Genomic DNA, 8666 nt, shown 5'->3' on the forward strand with positions numbered 1-8666 from the left:
TTTAACTCGGAAAAATAATAACTGATTATGCATGCAACATCCTATGCTCTGATACTACTTTTTAGGTTCATATACCTCTTATAAGACTCCTCTAATAGTGAACTAATTAACTTCTTAATTATTTGTTCTTTATATCTAGTGCATGCATAACAAAATAAGAGATTAATGAAGAAAAACAATGTCCCTTACGTTGTTAGGTGGGTCGAAATATGGGCACAAATAAAGTCACCTTCCTTATTTGTTCTTGAGTTTTAATCTATTGGATGATCCTCCAAAATCCCAATGTAGAGATTCTCCTTTTGATTGCACCCAAGATTTAACCCTTATCACTACTAAGTAATACACTACAAAATAAATGCGGAAAACTTACGGAAAAATTCCGTCAATAACGACAATTATCCGTCAGAAATGCGGATTCCTGACCGAAAAACCGTCAGGAAAGCGCGTCACTATGATTCGTCACGAAAAAAACAATCCTGATGGAAATTCTGTCAGTAATCCGCATTTCTGACGGAAAACTGACGGCTAATCCGTTAAACAATTCCTCCGGGATTGCGCTGAAAGTCAACATAAAATTGACTTTACTGACAGAATTTCCGTCAGAAAAGTCAATATTTCTGACGGAATTTCCGTCATAAAAGTTGATTTTTTTTTTAAAAAAAAAAAATCTTCCTGCCATATATGGCTCACATCAGCCAAGTTCAAAATATACATACACATTGTCTTTTCAACAGGTGACAAATACTCACAATACTTAAGACTAGGTATAACAAATTATGATCTAATACATGCGTAATCTGGTTGTGTTTCATCATTTACTGAACCATCAGATATAAAATCCAACAGAGGTTCACCCTATAACAATGCATACTGATGTCCCTGAGGTTTACGAAAGCCTTGTTCAGAATTAATAACTAAGTCTTGCTTTTTTCACCAGGTTGTTGCATTGTTTGCTTAATAGCTCACAGTAGACCCCTGCTTTTTTTTCATCAGGATACCTGAAAACTTACAAATGCAACACATGGTGGTTACCGACAAGCATTTCCACGCCTAAAACTGTATAAAAAAATGTACAGAATGACAATATTCAACAATTAAATACCAGCCTCCAAAATCAAATGAGGCCACTCAAAGTCGATTCTACCTGATAGAATACTTCATATTAAACAACACATATCTACTTGTCACATACCATGTTTGATTTCCTCAACTTTCTTGGCAAACTCAACCAATAATGAGTAAAGCAATCTCTAAGAGACTAATATTCATTTCGTTTGATTAGAAAAAGGTGAACAGCATAACAATTCAATATACGAGATGTATGTAGAAAATTTAAACAGTTGATTTTTTCTTCTAACTCAGTTATGATATCATATCCAAACAAAAAGAACTTGACGAAAAATCAATCAAGAAAAAACAATCAAGAAAAAAGGATCGGACATGGTATGAGCGGAAAAGAAGGGAAGGATAAGAGGGAAAAAGAAGAAAAATGAAGACAGTAAGATAGAAAAGGGAGCTGGTTACCTCTATTTGACAGTCGGCAATAGACCCCTGTTTTTTTTCATCGGGCTACCTGAAAAATTACAAATGCAACACATGGTGGTTACCAACAAGCATGTCGATCCTCATTAACAAAATATAGCATATCAACTCAAACTGAATCCTTCATTAAAAAACTCAAGTCAAAACAACTCCTAGAAATACACACAAGGTAGTAGTGATTAGAATACACATCACACTACGAATTCCAAGCACGATAAACTCCAATATTTTATCAAACAATCAATTTAAATCAAATACATTCCAATAACCCTATCATTTATTCCCCTTCGTAACTTTAAATTGTAAGTCTCACTTAATAAGTTCAATTCGAGCAAAACCAAACAGCGAAGGTTACACCCATGATGCATTACTTCATCCCCCTTAAACTATTTTCAATTGCACTTTATAATGAAGTTGCTAAAATAAAAAGATGCACAAGTGACTTAAAAAGATAAGTTGCCGCTGCCATTATTGATATTATAAAAGGGAAGATAGTTGTCGCTGCCAATATTGCCCTTATTCACGTATCAGCTGCCATTTTAATTTTCTCCTACCATATAACAAATTAATCTCTGCACAAGATCAATATCTAATTATAAACACAAATAAAAAAGGCCACCAATGAAATTTCAATTGATAAGACTCGTATTATAACTAAAACCAAAGTAATCCGTACATTTAGCTACTACTCCATACACTTAAGTCGAATATTCTTTCTATCATCCAGTCTTTCGTACATCCATTTTTGTTCCAATCCCTTCATTCTCATTCAATATGAACTTAACATTATTTTAATGAAATGAACAAGTTTAAAATAAAAAGCCTTTTTAAAATGAAAACCGCATTACACAAGTATCTTAATCAATAGGATTTATGTTATCAGCATTATTCAAATCAGTGAGTAAGGACATTACATAAGTTTCATCCCTTAAAATTATAGTGAGTGTTCCACTACGACTATTTTTACTGTCACAAATGCATGCGAGAGCAAGGGCAGAAGACTACAGGAGGGCAACCATTAGTATTCAATATAATTAAGGGTTAATTTATGAGAATAATCTAAACTATCACTGACCGTCTCAAAGTAATCCAAACTATTCATTATCTCAAAATAATTTAATTTATGCCATCATTTAACTTATATTGCCTTAAGTGAAGAGCAACCTGCTTAACTGGTCATCTCTTCATCTTTACTTAAAATTATTATTAATCCCTCCTGTTTAATGATCAGTTTATGATTTATCCAATTATCCCTTCATATTTTTCATTGATGATTTCATCCTTTTTGTTCATCATCCTTCATTTTTTTCCACAAGAAAGCAAATCTCATTGTATTCACTGGTGGAACAAACATTCTACTACAATTTTAAAATAATTAACAACGGGTAAAAGTCCATCATTTGCTTCTACAGTTTGATCCTAAAGCACCCTCAGTCCACTAAAGTAGGTCCATCAGAGATGAGCACACTCCATCCATGAAATCAAACGAAGTCAAAACTGTCTATGTAGCTCAAAATTAATGACTAACAAATACAATTTACACCATTAATGAACTCAATCAGGAAACGGAGACCTAAGTGATGTAACAAATTAATTATTCAACAAAAATTTTATCAACTATAACCAAGTCGTGTGATTTAATACCAAGGATGAAGGGTCTAACCGAAAAAGTTACCAACTGTGATGGCAAGGTTGTACCTAGTAATTCTGTTTGAAACAAATCTAAAGTCAATGAAAAGTTCGTAAATGAAACAATTAAACTTATTCTACCAGAAATTAAATACCCCTTCAACTAAAATTAAAGAACGGGAAATTAGGGTATAAGTTAATAGGCTAAACCCCCAACTAATTACAAAAACTAAAAATTCAATACTTTACATTCAAAAAAAATTAGGGTTAATCTTTCATACCTGTTGAGATTGCTCTGAAATTGATTGGCGAAAACCCCAAGTGAATTAGTCTCCGGAGTTCGAAGGGTAGCCGCTATTGTTATGTCACTCGCCGGCTTTCGAAGGTTTCGATGGTAGAGGCGGTCACTCGGTGCGGCACTTTCGATCTCGACTCTCACTGAGTAAATAAAATGTGAACTTAGAGTTTTATATGATGGTGGTTGCCAGAGTTCTTGTGGGTGGTCGGCCGGCAGAAGTGTAGGATAGAGAAAGAGAAAGGAGAAGAAGGAGAAAGGGGGTTAGGGTTTGATATGGGGATTAATTGATTTGAGAAATGAGGGAGGGGAGTCTGGTTCTTAGATACAGAGTATTTTGTTAGGATATCTGACGGAATAGACGTCAGAAATTTTGACTTTTGTTAACTTTTCTGACGGAAAATCCGTCAGAAATTTTGACAATTTGACTTTTCTGACGGAATTTTCGTCAGGAAACCGTCACACAATATTAGCGATATTGTTACTATTCTATGCACCACTTTTATCTGACGGATTTTCCGTCAGAAATCCATTTCCGTCAGAATTCCGTCAGTTTTCCTTATTAACTGACGGTTTTCTTTTTTCCGTCAGAATTCCCGTCACTATACCGCCGTATTTTAGTAGTGAATATTTGCTAGATATTTATTTAGTAGTCTACCTTAAAATTGATTACTAATACTCATATATTTGTAGATAGTAGGGTAGGCATGTCATAAGGTGTTGGAGAATCATTCCAACAACAAAATGACAAAAACAAAAGAACTCAACCATCCTTCCATTTGGACGGTTCATGTGAGTTATTTTAGTCCATTTTTTGTTGGAGCTTGTGTCCTCCACAAATTAGTGTGATAACATTTGTAAATCTCTTACAGGTTCACAAGGGTATACTTCGTATATTTAATCAGTTGATTAACGTTTACCTAATAACGGTTAGCTTGCTAGAAAGTTTGACGTTATTATCATACAGATGGCGGTGATCAACTGGTCCCTAAAGGTCACACCTATAGGACGTATTTGAGAAATGTGGTTATAGAAATATAATTACATTGATGCCCAAAATGACTAAAAGGTTAGTCAATGTGTTGATGAGATAATTATTTAATGAAAATTAAATAATATTAAGTTGAGATTTAATTAATACTGTCAATTAAGTAAATTAAATATAATAAGTTATATTTAATTAAATATATATATAAGGTTAGTTTGAAAGAATTAACTTTTGTTAATTAAATGAGTTAAATATAATCAGTTGTATTTAATATCAACAAGTTGAATGTGTCATAGTGGTAATAGTGAGGGTACACAAGCAAGAGGTCATGGGTTCGATCCTCACTAGATGACAATTTAACACACTTTATGTATTTTTGGAAAGACCAAAAATAAGGAAATTTTATTCCTTATTTCGGTCAATGTTGGCCGAAAATTAGGAGATATATTTCTTTCCTAATTGATTTCGGATTTTGGTCTATATAAAAAGAAAGGTAGAGAATTATTTCTGACCTAATTCTTTTTCTGACCTAGCCTCCTCTTTCTCATCACAAAAACACAAAGACAATAAAATTTTACAGAAAATTTTAGATTGATTTCTAGCATAATCAAAGGGTATATCTTAGATCGTCTTGGGTGCAACTAATAGGCGAATATCAATTTTGATATTGTTCTTAGGCCAATTTTGCGAGGACCCGAGGTTAATTCTAGATCTTTTTACTTATGCTTATGTATTTTATTTTATAACCATAGATCATCTTTATTATATCGTTATAATCCATTAAATTAAGGGAAGTATACAGATTATTTCCCACAATTGGTATTAGAGCTTTAGGCTACGATTTTAATTTTGATGATTTTCATAAAATTTGTATGTAAACGATAAGATTTTCGAGAAGAAAAAAAAAATTAGGGTATCGTTTTTTTTTTTGGATCGAAATTTTTTATGCCGTTTTTTGTGCCGTTTTTTTTTTTTTGTTTGATGATAGTTTTTCCATTTTATTTTTCATATTATAGTTTATAATCAGTTAAAATTATCATATGAAGAATTGGTAGTTTTTGATTTAATGCAGATTAAGTTAAAATCAAATGGAATCATCATGTTTATGATAAAAAGATTGTTTTTGCTATATAGTTTTTGGCATATAAATTAATCATGTTTATTATTTCATATGCTAATCATGTTCTAATAGCAAAGGTAAACAATTGATCATCAAATCTTGTTTTAGGGCTTATTGCCGCAAAAAGAACAGAAAAAAAAAGGTGGCCGTTTTTTTAGGGTTTACGAAAAAAGAAAAAAAAAATTTATGTTAATTTTATTTTTGGTAAACCGAGAAAAAGAAGAAAAAAAAATAATAAAGATTAGGAAAGTTTTTGCCTTTTGCCGAAAAAAAATAGAGAAATTTTTTGGAAAGTTTTTTTTTCCCTTGTTTTTCCTATTTACCGAATTAGAATAGGAAAGGAGTTGTTTTTTTTATTTCAGCCGTGACAAATAAAAAAAAAAAAAAAAAAAAAAAAAAAAAAACGTTTTTTTTTTGGCCGAGACAAATTTAAAGAATTGGATTTTATTTTTTTATTTTTGGCCAATTAGTTATTGTGAATCGGTTCACAATTTAAAGATACCGAGTTATTTTAAAGCAGTTTAAAATTTTGACGGATAGAATTCATATTACAAGTTTAATATGGATTGAAATGAAATTAATGTGATTAAATTGCGGAATTGTCACTTAATTTAATTTATATAGGTGGTTTGGATAAATTAATCAACATAATTAATTTATTGTATTATGTATGTTTTATTTATTTTAGTTGATGCTTTTAATTATGTTGAATGAATCGAATGAATGAATTTTATTTACGTATTTAATTTTTGCAATCAGTTGTATAATGTAATACTTAGTGTGGCCTTAGTCAATCATGTTTTCGTAATGAAGGAAACATGATTTTTATGTAATTATGAGATCTCGAATCTCTTTTATTTTAGTTTTGGGTTTTGAAATTAGAATGTAATTAATAGGTCAATTATGTAATTTTAATTATTGTAATTTCAAAGAAGACTAAAGATGAAGATTCAAGCTCACTCCCGCTACATGGATCAAGATGGAACATCAAGACAAGCTTCTCGGGTCCAAGGATGGATTCCAAACTTGTATTTATTGTTCATTTTGATAGGATAGGCCACACTAGGACTTTTACTGTTTTTTTTTTACGTTTTTCATTTTATTGCTTTTCATTCACATGCTAGTAATTACATCATATTCCGCCTAAAACCAAACCACCTACTACTAAAATGCATGAAAATTGACTCATATAGGTTGTATGTTAGTTTTCATGGACATGCGATGTCACGATCTTTAAGCCATCACCTTAGTTTAAATCATTCTCGCATGCTAGATTATAGTTCACTTAAAATGAATTAAAAAGTTGATGGGATCTTCCTCTAAAACGGAAATTGAGATTAGTCTTTATAAGGGCAAACATCTATGAATCCCTTCTTCGTCGGTAGGCCTAATATGACCCTTTCTACGTTGGGTAAGTAGTTATGTTGACTTAGTTTACCTCAACATTGTAGTCCGAAGGGTTTCTCGTGATTATGATGGACTATAGATAGTATTTACAGAAATTTATCGACCAAGAATTCTAACGGTAGAATTAGCTAACAGGTTAGCTTATCAATTTACAGAGAATTGAGTCTTGGGGTCATTTATATAATTCTTGAGGGAGGTCAATTGTATAAATGTTTTTGAGTATTCGCGTTATGACATTAGTTCATTAGACTTAAAATAAAAACGATGCATGCTTATTATTTTATTCTTCTTTCGCAGTGTAGAACACGCTTATTATCAATAATATTGTTACAACAAATGGCTGGAAATAACGCAATCCCAATGCCTAGTGCCACACTAGATCATTCGTCCTGGCTTAAAATGTTCATGGACCAAATGAATCAGTCCACTCGACTGAAGAATGATGGGTCCAATTTTATGGACCGGGAGGCGGCACTACGGAATGCGCCCATCACGACGGTAAGCTCGGGTATTTAATCGAGCCAATACCGGTCAACCCAGGCCCAAATGCAGGAGTCAACGAATCACTCGCTTATAGTGATTTCGTTATGGAAGCGGGTGCGATAAAGAACGTACTCATATTTGCAATGGAAACCAATTTGCAGAGACGCTTTATTGCCCAAGGTGCAAACAAGATTTTCACCACGCTCACTAACGAGTTCTCAAAGGCACCGAGAATCGTCACATATGAGCATACCTGTCGCTTCTTTGATGCGAAACTCCAGAAGGGCCAACCGGTTAGCCCACACATTCTTCACATGATTGAGAATGTCGAGAAACTGGAGTCACTGAATTGTAGAATCAGTGAGAGCATTGTCATTGACCGAATGCTTCATTCTCTTCACGATGGTTTTGCCCTTTTCAGGGCGAACCACTACATGAATGACTTGAAAAAGAGTCCTCATGAGCTACACTCCCTTCTCGTACAGACTGAGAAGGATATGAAATTGAGTGGGAGCATGAAGCAGGATGTTCTCACGATTCAAAAAAAGAGTAAAGGTAAGGGCAAGGCTCATGGCGACCTAGCTGTAGGTAAGCCAAAGTTTAAAAGGCCAGAAAACGGTAAGAGTGCGCCCGATGAGACTAGTGGCTCACAGGGCAAGACAAAGATCAAGGGCGGTGACATAGAGTGCTACCATTGTCACAAGACTGGACATTGGAGGAGGAACTGTTCCGTCTACCGTGAGGACATCAAAGCAGGCCGTGTCGCTCCTGTTGGTATGTCATCTTATATTCATATGATTGAGATTAACCATGCAAGTTTCGGAACTTGGGTACTTGATCCTGGTTGTGGTTCTCATCTGTGTAATCATTTGCAGGGCCTAAAGAACACCATACCTCTCGAAAAAGGTGATGTGGACCTGCGAGTCGGGAATGGAGCACGAGTAGCTGCTGCCTCGAAGGGAACATATGTAATCCAACTCCCTAGTGGTTTTGAGTTATCTTTAAATAACTGTTACTATGTACCCAGTTTATCTAAGAACATTATTTCTGTTTCCGTACTTGCTAAAGACGGTTTTACATTTTCAATAAAGGATAATAGTTGTATTTTCTCTTTTAATGAAATGATTTTTGGCAAAGCGATTTCCATGAATGGAATTTATATCTTAGATCAAACCACGGAAGTATTACACATGAATAATAAG

The 8666-nt window shown here is 33.5% G+C and overlaps 1 long non-coding RNA gene and 1 other non-coding gene across 4 annotated transcripts; both read right to left on the bottom strand.

The window, feature by feature from the left end:
• Positions 1-659: 659 nt before the first annotated feature.
• LOC141623912 (uncharacterized) lies at positions 660-3760 on the bottom strand. 3 transcript variants are annotated; one of them, XR_012533727.1, is made up of 4 exons: positions 3453-3760; positions 3206-3249; positions 1525-1573; positions 660-998 (listed from the first exon to the last, which is right to left on the bottom strand). It is a non-coding gene; the product is annotated as an uncharacterized LOC141623912 (long non-coding RNA). The 3 variants fall into 3 exon arrangements; XR_012533725.1 differs by lacking the exon at positions 3206-3249; XR_012533726.1 differs by lacking the exon at positions 3206-3249 and having other exon boundaries at positions 660-1005.
• On the bottom strand, positions 802-931 carry LOC141625768 (small nucleolar RNA snoR74). Its single transcript, XR_012535529.1, has one exon. It is a non-coding gene; the product is annotated as a small nucleolar RNA snoR74 (small nucleolar RNA).
• Positions 3761-8666: the final 4906 nt, after the last annotated feature.

Source organism: Silene latifolia, chromosome X (genome assembly GCF_048544455.1).
Source record: "Silene latifolia isolate original U9 population chromosome X, ASM4854445v1, whole genome shotgun sequence".
Lineage (NCBI taxonomy): Eukaryota > Viridiplantae > Streptophyta > Magnoliopsida > Caryophyllales > Caryophyllaceae > Silene > Silene latifolia.